The sequence below is a fragment of the Uloborus diversus genome, chromosome 5, assembly GCF_026930045.1.
Source record: "Uloborus diversus isolate 005 chromosome 5, Udiv.v.3.1, whole genome shotgun sequence".
Lineage (NCBI taxonomy): Eukaryota > Metazoa > Arthropoda > Arachnida > Araneae > Uloboridae > Uloborus > Uloborus diversus.
Genome location: NC_072735.1, coordinates 50473929 through 50488272, shown reverse-complemented (window position 1 = coordinate 50488272; position 14344 = coordinate 50473929).

Below are 14344 nucleotides of genomic sequence, written 5' to 3'. Positions count from 1 at the left end.
AAAAATTTCCCAACGTTTAACGTTTCATTTTTAACAAAATACTTAAAATGTCCGATTTTGGAAATAATTCGTTGTCTTTATGAAGTCACTAGTGATGTACTTAGGCCCGCTACTGCACTGCCGCGTTGAATGCTTACGCTTCCTTTTTTTTTCACGTGTCCACGATCTGATAATTAAGAAGCGAATTAAATATTGCGATCAACAGTTACTATCAAACATATGGCTGCCAGTACATGTGAGTAAAGAAGCAAACTAAATACTGCGTTCTGCACTAGTGGCATCAGTATATGGCATTTCATCGCTTGTGATGTTGTGCGCAGAAAAGAAATTTAATCTGCTCACCGAATAAACTAGTTATTTAAAACATTAAACTTCGTCAAATTATTTTAAAATGGTTGAAACCTACGTTATTAAGCTTGCTTTTTCAGGAAAAAAAATAATTTCAAAATTTCGGAAACAACCCAAGTGTTTTGGTGAAATGTGAAGCCATTACTCCCAGTAGTTTTAACATTAAAGCATTTTGAAATCTTCAGTTTCAACCAAACTGTTTACTGTTTTAAGGCATACATTTTTCTGAAACATAATTTTTGAATGCGTTAAACATGCACAGTTTTGAGAAAAGCAAAGTAAGATTTTACCATATCCGATCATACTACTAATAAATCTTGCTTAAATTCATGAATAAAATACTATACTTATACTTGTTCTCTTGAGTTCCCTTGTAATAACTTGCGAGGACTTGACAAAAGGGAGATTATCTGAAATTAGAACCTCTTAGATATAAATTCAAATAATTTGCAAAATGATAAAATATGCATTTAAAATCTTTAGATCCCAATTTAAAACGGTCGTATTTTAAGGAAAGCATTAGATATTTAAATCCTTTGTGTGTAGACATGATTTAAATATTTTCAGAATTTCGAATCAAGAGGTAAAGAGGTAAAGAATTTAAGCAAGAATTTTAAATTTCCTCAATATTTATTAAATAAAAGCAGTCAAATATAAAAAACAAGTACTACAGAATCGTACTAATATGGAAATGTTATGCTTTGTTTTGGTAGATAGCAAATATTTGTTTTTTGTTATGCTTTTTACATCACTGGGGTCGTTGAAAAAAAGCTTGTTTCGTACGTTATCGTTCGGTCGTTATAAAAATTTCTAAGATTTAGGAATAAATTATATTTTCTTCTTGCTTTCGTATCCTGAGCACATTTTCTTTACTAAATAAAACATGACATGCAGTCTTAACCCTAGTAAAAAATGGTTACTTTTATATTTACAGTTTTATCTATAAATATTTTTCTTGATAGTTGTTTTGATTAATCACAAACTGGCACAAAGTTGAACACAACGTGGTGTCACTTAAAAATGTTTTTTGTTTCTCTACCCCTTCTAACAGGTTTTTTTTGAATAAGTTAGTTATAGTGTTTTAGTCAGTGGTTTAGGGTTAGTGTTATTAATCAATTATATAATAAATTAATATATTAATAACACTTTCGTTTTAAAACATTTTTAAAACATAAAGACATGTTTCCTTTTTGAAAACATGTCTCTACCTGTTACCTAAAAATCGCGATTAGAAGCCCAATATATAGTCGTGATATTACAGTAACATAAACAATGACGTGTTTTTACGGTAGGTGAACAATCTAAATATTTTTTTCTTCAATATTCATTGCATCTTTCTGAAATTTCATACGATTATTGAACATGACATGAATAACACATTTTGACTGCTCATTTGTTGGATAAAAAATGTCGATAGGTTTTTTGTTTAAAAATGCAATATTTTTAGTAAAAAAATACATTTCCTCAACACTTCAAGTTCCCTCATTTTTTTATAGTTTTAAAAACTTTTTGTGTCTATCTCTTTGTGAGATACCAGAGAAGGTTATGACCCTACGATTTGAAAATAATTGACTAAAAACAGGTTTTATGGGTAAATGTTAGAAAATTTCCCCGGTAAACGTGCTTTATGCCCCCTGAGTTTAATTGAAAATTATTTCAAAGCCACATATTGAACGTACATTATTTTTTCGAGGTTTATATGACAGTAATTTGTTCAATTACCATGTTTGCAAAGTTTCAAATCTTTAAAGTTAGTATTTTTTTTCGATAGGGCTGTTGGCGTAAATAAAAACTTGAAAACGTGGTTATGAGAAAATCAAGTAAGAAAAAGTAAATTTCAGTTATAAGCAGTGCATTTGAGTTTAGTAAATGTCTTCTTGTTTTCTCAATAACTCGTCGATTTCAAAATCTCAAAATCAATTTTTTTCGAAAATTAGGGTATTTGCCTACCTTAAAAAGAAAATAATACTTACAAAAACAGTCTTCAAACCGCTGCAAAACCAGATTATAAAAATAATAAAACGTAAGTCACTATTTTTCATTACCCAACGCTATGTCTAATACTTTTTAGAACTAAATTTAAATTTCTTATTTTTTTTTACCTCCTATTACGAGTTTCGTTATTATTTTAAGATTAAATACTACTCTAAACTGCAGAACATATGTCACTATCATTATTTATTACACATGGTCGAGTCTAGCAAGTTACACGCCAAATTGTATACTTAATCCAACAGAATCACAACGTAACAAACAGTTAAAGAAATTTGTTTTCATTTTAGAAAGTATAAATAAAAAAAAAATGGATGCCATAAATACTTGGAAATAGCACCATTGCCATTGCACAAAACCAATGAAGATCTATCAACTTATATTAATTTATAATAGGAATTAATGGACGATAACACTAATACATTTGCTTCATTCCAAGCGTCAAACATGTCCGCCAAGCAAGTATGTTCTCAATTTTCAGTCAGTAATTGAATCTCTGAGTTCCCATGAAGACTGGAACCAGAACAGAGTGGGAATAATTAACACTAACGTATCTCTTGGTATCGATTCTCAGTAACTTTCATAGCTGTCAAAGAATTTAGTTTAATTGAAATTTCACATTCGAATGTTGGGAGAGTCAGACGCACGTCGCGAAATGAGACGACAGCCCAGCTACTTGGAAGATATTGCTTTGAAATTAAGTCAGATAACGATAACAGGAGATTGACAAGCAGAAATGGAGCTGTGCAGTCATTCATAAAGTAGCGATTTTTTTTAAACATTATAAATTAAACTACAATTAGTAAATGATTAGTTTTTTTTCTTATTTTTTTTAAAAATGAAAAATACAAATAAAAATAAATCACTATTTACTTATAAATCTGCTCACGTACTAAATATAGTTTTGTTTAATTCGAATCACTTATGTTCGAGTGAAATGTATGTAAAAAGTTACATTTTGAACATTTCTCAACTATCCACGTTAATTTGGCAACCCACTGCACTGTTTCAAGCTTATTCATATCGAGTAGTTTATACGAATAATCCAGCAGTGATTTTTTTCTTTAGATTTCTATTTAATGAGGGAAATAAATAGCAAAGAAATACAAAAAATGAGCCCTTGCATAAATGTCTGAGTCAAAAGAAAATATTTGTTGCAGCGAAGCCCAGAGCTACTTCTTGGCTGATGACATAAAATTACTTTGAACTTTTGAAGTATTATACCGCAAGACACACATGCATACGAAAATTTGTTGTTTTTCTATGATTCTTTAAAATGTATTAAATAATTTTTGGACACCCTGCATATTCTATAAAAAGTAGGTAAACAAAGAGATGCATAATATGCTACTGAGGTTACAATATTTTTTGGCAAAAATAATTATGTTAATATTCATGTAGATATCACACTAATAACCAAATCACACATTCCTGACTATTTGACGTTTCATTGCTCGTAAAAAGCAATTATATAATGTAAAATAAGGGTTTTTCCTTTTAAGTTTTAACTTTCAAAAATGCCTTTTTACAGAAATCCCTGCAATGTTTTTCGATTTTTTTCTCTTCTCTTTTTTGCTCTATTTGACCTTTATTAGATTTTACTAATTTCCTTTTTTTCCCGTTTACGTCTCTAACAGAAAATGTAAAAAAGCTTTTAGAAGTTAGAAAAAAAGAAGAAAATAAAAGACTAACGAAAAAATTCTTTAAGCGTGAAATATATTGAGAAAGAAAAACCCTTGAGAGAGAAATTTTCTTAATTTTGTCACTGCTCTAAAACGAGACAGGCAAAATCCACTTTTCTTTCTTTCATCAGGAACCATAAGAAGTTACTTTATTTCCGGCGTTGTATAATTAAATATTTTCCGATGGACGATTTTTTGTATTTTTTTCTTCAAATTGCTTCGAAGGAGGAGTGAATTAACTATTTTTTAATGACTAATCTGCATTCGATATAAATATTTAGACTTTAATATAATATTAAGCTTCGTATTAATTAAGTTTTTAGCATTTAAAGCAAGATTGTTTAAGAGCTTTTAAATTACAAAATACCGTTTTTACCGTGCATATTTTTGCAATGCGTTTTTTTTTTTTTTTTGTTTTGTTTTTTTTTTAATTCTCAAATAGGGTTTTTTTTTTTTATTTCTTTCTTTGAGATTTAAAAAAAATGATGCATTTAGGGTAGTAGTTTTCCTTATTGTTGCAAGTTTTTCAGTTTAACTTTTTAAAAATTTGTTGATGTGCGTAGGAGGGTAGATTTTTGTTTGATATACGCAAGAAGAAGGTTGTTTTTCCAAAAAGAGTAAAACATCCCGGAATTGATTTGTTTCTCATATTTTCCTACAATTATTGCGTAACAAAATCGCTATCTTATCATTTCATATATACATAACCTAAGGCGACCCCTCCCCCTTGCATCGTAACAGTAGGCATGCAAATTTATAGGTCCACTTTTAGAATACTTTTTAAAGGTTGCTACAATGAAGAATGCTTTTTCCACCCTTATATATAAGGAATACCAATGTAAACTGTTATTTAATTAAAAATAAGTTTCCATCGTGTTTTTTTATTATGAGGTTTAGGCAGCTTAGTTATTTGGTTATGATTCCCTCCCACACTGTGTATTTTACTTTATTGAATTTGAAAGCATTAACATATGGTTCTTTATGCCATCTTCAATGTAGATTTATTTTGAAAGATGGACCTTGATCACTTTTTTTTAATTTTTAGATAATATAGAATATGTTGGTAACAAAAACTTTTTGGAAAAAGGGTTTCTCAAATAATCATGAAAGAATATAGAATCTGCTGTGCAATTTTTGCTTTACAGCACCAATTTTCTCATGAAGTTACCTTTGAAATTACACGTCTTTTGGTTTTAAATATCAGTATTAAACAGAAGTAAGGAAGCAGAATTAACGCCATAAGTTGGCGTCCAGTTGGCAAAAGCATGGTGGTAGTTCGCCTAACTAAGAATCAAGTATAATTTAATAGTTTATTGTGCACTTGCCAATATTGGCGGTACTTCTTGAGGCTCCCCTAAAAAACCCTTTTCTTCATTATCTTTGACACGCCCTGTACACGTATATTCCTCTTACGGATTTGTAAAGAAATAGAAGCGTTAAAACTTAAAATTATCCTTCTTCTCACACCTTACTTTAACCTACTTTTATATAGTATTATTGAAGCTTTTATTCGTCAGCCCTATGTATTCCTAATGCAATTTCAAATTATCTATGCGTACACTGCGGTTGCATTTTTTTATGTTGAAATTTGACTTGTAAGTAGAAATTCTTTTAAACGATATACTTTTTCAATATGATTGATAATCTTGAGCCTGAGTGTATTCTTTAATGATATATTATTATTTTTCACAATTTCAATTAAAAAAAAACTCTTGTAAGCCATATTCCTTTTATAATATAATTTTAATTATATCGTCAGTTTTATTGATGCCTCAGTAAAAACAATTATTACTTATAGAAGAGAAGTTAAAAATTATAATAACATAAATTTGTCTGTTGAAACAAGACATCTTTCATCATCGAGTGGTTTAACCACACTTTAGTGCTTCAACAAATTCATCCTAAAAATTACGCCTTTTTTCTCTCTTTTCGGTTTTCTGAAAATACAGTTAGCATAACATTTTTTTAAAGCTATTTAATAATAAATGGATGCTTTTTAGAGAACATCAAATATAATTTAAAGTAGCGAGTTAAAAAAATGAAGCATATAACATAGATTTCGTTTGTGATTCAATTCTTAATCCTCATCGAGCGTTACACCATGTTCAAATTGCTTATTTAATTCATGTTAATTATAATCATTAGTTTTTTTTCCCTTTTTTATTTTTTTCTCAGACAATTTCTTTATGTCTTCATATTTTTCTAGTATTTCAATAAACAATAATATACAGCTTGATATTTTTTGTTTCTATTTGTACAATTGCATATTAATCGTCTTTTATATAAAATCAGATATAACGTACAGAATATGTTTGACAAAAATAAAAGGCAGCATAGTCTTTATTTGTTATTCAAATCAAATATCTATGTTTAACCGTTCCTTTGTGCTTCACTCAAATCACGTGTCGAAAATTATTCATCTTTTTTTGTTTTTTGTTTTTTTTTTTTTTCAATTTCTGTCATAGGTATGCCATAAATTATCATTATGCTTCAGTATTTAAAAAAACTATAATACGCAGCTAAATCTCCATTTTGTACCATTGTATATTATACGGATGCATCTTAGCGGAAATCAAATATAATTATTTACGAAGGAGAATCAACAAAAATAATAAGAAGTATGGATTTCCTTTGCTAGTCGAAACAAGTTCTCTTCCATCATCGAGCATTAAACCGCGCTTTGGTGCTTCATTCAAATCATACTAAATTCTAGTTTACTCACGACGCAGAGCCTCTTTAGGAAATAATAAAACGCCAGGCAATATAAAGGCAGGAAGGTACCCTGCAATCTGCTACAGCGCATAATTTGAGCTCCGAAAGAAGTGGACAAGAAATGCGTCGCCGTAAATTTAATATCGTCTGTCATATGATGCGCCTCTTCACATTCCCTGCATTTCTAAAGCCTCCTCTTTCCTCCATGTCAATTACATTCGCGCACATTATTAAATTCCTAATGAATTATTCTCTGTTCTTAAGCACTGAAGTTTCTGGGAATAAATAGCCCGCTGCTGGTGATAAATATTTTTTCGCGTGAAATTTTGTATTATTTTTATGCTGAAAATCTCGAGAAAGCAAGGAAAGCAAGGTTAGTATTAAAAATGCATTCGGGAAACTTTTGAAACGAACTAGCTTTTAGAGTGAGTGACGGCTGTAATTGCATCTAAAAATCTAGGGGAGCGTATTAAAATTTATTAAATTTTGAAAAGTGTTGATGGACGTTAAACGCTTCCTTCAGTCTCAGTAAACTCTCGTGTTAAGGGCTTGAAATATTTTGAGATGATGAAGCCCTCGGAAATAGGAATATGTTGCAAAAAATTGTGACAACATAAACAGTTGCGAAAGTTAATTATGGCAGCATTTTAAAGTATTAAGTTTCATATCGAAATACTTCTCCGATTAATACCGCTAAGAAATTGGAATTTTTTAAAAAATAATAAAAATCGATACATAAGAAATATTGAAATAAATATATGAATCCAAAAATATTCTGTGAGTCTTAATCAAGCACATTTTTATGCTATATTCATCGTCGGTAAACTATATTTTTGCGCAAAAAATTTTGAATTAATTTAAGAATTTCGCTACTGTTTTTTTTCCCAATTTACAAAAGAAACATAAAAATTAAAAATTTTGAACTAACTACGTTAAAGCGTTTGAATTTATTTGTAACTTACAAATTAGTGTTATTACAAATAGCGTAGCAAACTAATTTAGCAATGATTAGCATTCAACTAGTATAAGCTATCAAGAGTTTTTTATTTATTTTTTTTTAATTTATTTTTTTATTTAGATAAATGTAATGTACATTTAAAAATTTTTTTAACGAGAGCTTTTGTTAAGAACTATTTAGAAGAAAGGTTAAATAGTTTCCAACATGACAATCGACGTGTCAAGAAGTATTTGAAGTTCTGCTCCACCTGCACATACCTTGCGTCGAAATGGGCAAATTAGAATATTTTATCGGCTAATGACTGCATAATAAAAGTTTTAGAAAAATTTACGGAACTGTTCCAAAAGGTTTTTCTTTATTATCTTTCATAAAAGTTCAAACCTTTTATAAATAATAACAAACACTCTATTACATTCAGGGGCGTGTACGGGGGGGGGGGAAGAATAGACTGCTGTTGGCCCAGGCCCGAGCCTTAAGGGGGACCTGAGATCTTTAAAATGAGGGGTTAAATATATAGGGAGGTCGGGGTAAACAATACGGAGGGGAGTCCGTAAAAGTTATTTGTGACTTGCTCAAACATTTCTGTGCAGGCCCCTGATTACATTTCACATAAAAAAATTGAAAATATTTTTGATATTTCAATTTTTATAAATATTTTTTAACAGCAATTATAAATAAAATATTGAAAACTGAAAAACATTTATTCGTTAATTTAAATTTGAAGAGGTAGTTCGATTGATTTTTGGATTTAGAAGGTTTTTAATGTCTGTAGCTTCCCACAAGAAACAATATCTGAAAACTATTGTCTTTTGAAATCAAAGTTTTTCATATTTTTATTATTGTAATTTTAAATTAGTTTGGTGAATCATTAGAAGACATTTCTGGTAAAATAAATTTGTTTCTATTATTATCTGATGAAAGTCGAGAGCATGTATAATGTGTTTTACTCATAATGTTCCTTTTTAGTGCATTTTTCCACCAAATTGTGACTTGAAGATTTAGTCGGGGACATTTCCTGCCTTAAATTGGTTGCATAGTTTAGTTTTAATTCGTTCGAATTATGACTTACAGAAAGAAAAACAAACACTGACATTTAATTAAAATTGTTCTTTTCCTACATACTTTTTTATGTTTTTAATTTAATTGCCGATTTTGAAAAAAGTCTCTGATGTCTGAAAACTGTAACTTAGCTTAAGGCATACAAAACTAAATTCCTATTGACTCACTTGACTCATTGAATTATTAGTATTATTTTTTTTTTGTATTATTATCGAAAACAGTACACGTTATAAAAAGGAAAATTGAATCCTAAAAGCAAAACTTGGGATAGAAAACGATTGTTATGGTTTTTTGAGATGAACTCTTCTTGAAATTTATCTAAGGATGTCGGTAATTTAATTAGTCAAACAAAATATCTTTTTCATCGCCTTTTTTTTCTAAAAACAAAATCTAAGTCTTTTATCTTTAACTCTATTGCTATATTGTGATTGCATTTTCATAAGAAAATACAAAATACTCCTCAACAATTCATTTATTGACAATCTTTTTCGACGTCTGTTTGTGATGCTCTTTCTGTCGACCACTACAGAATGCATTTAATGAAAACTACAAAATCTTTAGAAAGACTTCTTAGTTCTTCAATAACGCCTTATCTTGGTGAGATAGAACTTTTTCAAAGTTTCGAGCAGAAATTCACGTTTTTACTCTAGGATGGAAATCTTCTGTCAGTCTTTCTCACTCAAAAATTATAGATCAACATGTGTATAGGGTTGGTAAAAAAAAAACGTTTTTTTTTTTCAAAAACAAAAAAACAAAAGAACCGGTTTTTTTGGTTTAAACCAGGTTTTTTTTGGTTTAAACCGGTTTTTTTGGTTTAAATACTATTTGCGAGAAAAACAATTTTCAGAAGGTAATTAAGGTTCCATGTAATTAACAGTTATTAAATAGTCACATTATACCTACTTTCTTGATTAATTAAAGAGATAAGAACAAAATCTTGTAACTAAATTAAATAAATAAAATAGCTTTCTGCGGGGAAATATTGATTGAAATGTTTGACTTGATTAACATATTAGTATGCATGTATCTATAGACCCTTTATGATACGAAATACTTCAAGAAGTGGTTGTGATGCGGGTTAAGATAAATATAATGAAGATCCAAGAAAAAAACTTTATAAAACCAACATAATATGAATAATTATCGAATAAAGGTAAAAGTTATATTTTTAAGCATAATCTTTTCAAAAAGAACAATTTTCATATTTTTTCTTTCTGATCTTACATAACGATGATTTTTAGTACACAATGTCGCAAATATTGAAGTAAAGCAAAATGTACAACAGTACATGATTGAACAGTCAAAAAATCGATTGCTGTTATACTGACAAAGTTTAAAAAAAAAGTGCTGCTCTATATTCGATTTCGTTCTTATTTTGGAAAGACTTGGAAAAGGTATCGACTATCGCTAAAACAAAGAACCAAATCAAAAATACAAAAATTGGTGTAACATGGCTTAAATTACAGCTTATTTACTGGCATACATGTTGCATCCAGCATTGAAGTTTAAAAAATATTAAATGCAAACTCTTTAGAACAAATAAATGTGTAGCAAATTCTATTTCAAGAATTTTTTTTTTTTGCCAAAAACGTTATATCTTCTGCATTAGTGACTGGTGGAAAAGCCAGGAAAAAGAATTTGAAAAATGCAATGCAACCGTCTTTAAAAGTCTTCAACATTACTAAAACCATCTTCAGAAAAGTGCAGTGCATATATTTTCGTGATTTAGATATCATTCATAAACTCTGGAAAAAGGCTCTGGAAAAGCTTCAAAACTTGCTTTTTGTTCAAAGTACTAAATAACATAAAAATAATATTAATTTATAACGTAAAAGTTGCTATGTATTTATGCATATGTTATTGTTGTGTAAAGTTGATTTTATGTAATTGTAAAAAAAATTATACACATATTTCTGAAATGAGTTGAATACATTACATATACAGGGTGTCCGAAAAGTCCTCGACACATAACAATGGTATTTTAGGTTAAATGTGTCAAGGACTTTTCGGACACTTTGTATGTTTATTTATAAATGTAATTTTACAGTTTTTGTTCGTAACAGATTAAAAATATTTTGCTTTAAACCAAAAGAACCGTTGTTTTCTCCAACAGTCTTTAGAAAAAATTCATTTAGTTGAAAGCCTTGAACAAAAAGACTAGCTTTGAAGCTTTTTCCAATCCTAATTTGTTTCTTATTCAATATGTGTGGGGAAATCAATGTAAACCTGTAAAATGGATTTTTTTTTTTGGCTTTAAAAAAAAAACACCATTTAAAAAAAAACCGCATGTTTTTTTTTTTTTTTTTTTTTTTTTTTTTTTTAAACCAATTGGTTTAAACCAACGTGGTTTAAACCAAACAACCCTGCATATGTACATTTAAAAAAAACAAGAAGTGAATTACAACCTTGGGATGGACCTTTTTGAAAATTAACTTAGTGAAAATTAGTCAAGATTGAAGCTAGAAAATGATATGGCGGAGATGCGTTCGTTTTAATTTTAATGCTTTAAATGGAGTTCTTGTTTTATTTGCGAATTTAAAAAAATGAACTTTAACTAAACATCATATTTATTTCCAATTCAGAATTTAAAAGCTGCTGTTCATTCACTGGTCAATATATTTCATTTAAATAAAAATGTTTCATGCTTACATTCATCAATTTCTTTTAATGTTTAAATTCGTGTGTGCGCCTTAACTAAAAAGCACACAAGTAAAACGTTTCTAACCCTATTTTCATTTAATACAAGCATAGCTCTTCGCTGTTTACGCACGTTCTAAAATAAATATTTAGGATTGTTTCAAATACCCAACGAATAATTTTATCAATCTCCTTTATTTCAGTGATTCGAGTAAACTATGAAATCAGAACTTATGATGACTTTGTTGTTAAGGGGAATACAGCTGTTTTAAAATGCTACGTCCCCTCCTCCGTGAAGGATTTTGTGCCAGTTGTCTCTTGGGAAACAGACGATGGATATACCATTCAACGCGGCTCAACGGATGGTAAGTACTGAATTCTAAATCCAGGCAATAACTTACTTCTGAACGTTTTATGAAAAATTACTTCGCATAAACTAAAAGACAATGTTAATTTCTACGCATTTATTTAGCACAAGTTTAATACATAGAATTTATGATTTTCAAGCATTGAAGCTTCGTTGCTTTGCTGGAGAAATATATTTGTGAGTTAAATTAAATTTATATCGTCGTCTGTAAATTTGGAGGAAAACGACGCTTTTTTTTGCTACAAAGACACAAATACTTTTCAATAAAATTTTTAAAAAAAAATAGAAAAGGCAGTATAATTAAATTTAATTAAAGTCTTATAATCCCAAAAATCGAGTCGAAATGTTATTACGTTGAATTGTTAACAAAGTGGTATTAAACAAAAAAGAAAAAAACTAATTTTACTAGCATCTTTATTGTCCTAATCCCATATTAGTTATCCTGACAGCAACTTTTGTATGATAAAGTAGTGGATTTACTTAGTGGATTTACCAGATCGTAGCAGAATGTCTTGTTCTGCATCCTAAGCTAGAAAACATATTCTAAGAATGTTTGCTTATAATGCAGTTTCAGTAACGGATACACTTTAACAAAGCAAATTGTTTTAAAAAAAAGAGATTATAAAAAAGATTTATATTTGGTATTTTAGTAAGGACTACATTGGGTAGTAACTACATGTCAAGTAATCCAAAATTTCAGAATTTTTTTTTCCCTCACCTTTTTGTATTTCTTTGAAATTTGGCTCATCGAATGTACTCTTCGAGGTAATCAAAAGTTCAAATTTTTAGATTTATATCTTTTTTATTTTTTATTTATAAGGCTTTGATTTTTAGAAAATCCCTTTTTTTTTCATGGATGTTTGAACATAAAATGGACGATAACTCAGCAAATATAGATAGAAAGATTTGGAAAAAAAATATTTTTAAATCCATTAGTTACTGTTTAACATGATATGAAACATGACTAGTTTTATAAAATTTTTCATTAAAAAATGAAATTTAAATTTAAATTTTAAATTTCTCAAAAAACGTATAATAATTTTGCTTGAAAAAACTCAAACTGGGATCTTCTTTTTATGAATTTTTGAATAAAATTTGACTTAAGAAATAATGAGATTTTTAATATTATAATAAGTTAAATATGGAGCTCTCATGCTGGTAATGGTCAAGTGAGTTGTAAGTAAACATGGTTACGCTTGAAATGAGCTTGAAGATTGGTAACCCTCCTCCCAGACCGCACCACCACTTTCAACCTTTTATTTATTTTTAGTTTTTTTCAATTGTTTTCAAAATGTAAAAAAAAACATAGTAAAATAAAATAAAATGAAAAGTATTTTACAAATAGTTGGTAAACGTTCTTTTCTAAAGCAAGACAAAGTACATCCTTTCCCCTTCCCACCCACCCAAACATATGATTAACACTATACTAGTATCACGCTTCACTTAGGAATTGAAATGAGGATTATTTTTTATCCCATATGTGTTTTTTTTTTTTCTTTCTTTTTTTTTTTGACCAAGAATTTTTTTTTCGATCCTTTCTTAGCAGAGTATACTTGATTAATTTAATATCTGATAAGAAAATTTATGATTCATTTTATTGCCTACCTCTGCCCCATCTTTCAATTCAGGAGGGAAAAAATAAATAGTTTGCCCCAAGATCATAGCAAAATGCAGGGCTGCGGATTCGGACGAAAAACGGTCGATTCCGACTCCAGGATTTTGAAACGTCCGACTCTGACTCTAGTTGATTTTTGTACTAGAATTGTAAAAAGAATTTGATTATACGTTTGGGTCGGAAATCGTATGCAAGTATGACCAATTAGTTTTTACTTTTTAGGTCCATTTTATAACTCCTTACTTGTTGGGGTTTTTTGAAGTCGGTTCTTTTTTTATTTGAAAATAATTATTTTTTTGCTTTTAGTGGTGTAACTATAAGAAAAGTACGTAGGGTAGGGTATGAGGTACACTACTTAAGTACATCTCGAGAGAGAAAGCGTCGCGCACAGGAGTTAGAAAACAGCTAGGATGAGAAAAATAGAGAAAGAAATAGAGCACAGCGTCTCGGAAACTTCCGAAGACTAGGAAGAAAGGCTTTTTCAAATGCGCAATTATTTACAAAGAAAATCATTCAGTTGACTTTATCAAAGTATGCTTTCCGAAAAAGAATCACGAGTCACTAAAAACAAGAGAAACCGCTTTAACTTTAAACATAGAATTTGAAGAGTTTTCTTGATTTTTCAAGGATCTCATCTTCAAATATGACCTGATGACCATGGGATCACCTGGGAAGTAAATACCTTTTCAAAGGAAAAAAAAATACAAATTGGTACATGCGTGTTTGAGTTTACAGAGGACATACATAAAAAAATTCCTACGAGTTGAGAACGTATTTTTTGAAGTCGGTTAAAAAAAGAAAACATTTTAATGCGCATAACATTTTATATAATTGGCACTAAAAACTGATCTTTGTTCCTCTCCAGGAATAATTTGTGCGGTAATTTAGTTAGATTCATTTAAATGTCAATGGTTTTTCTAACTATTTCATGTTTCACAATAATACGTATCACATAACTCTTGAAAAAAGTCACA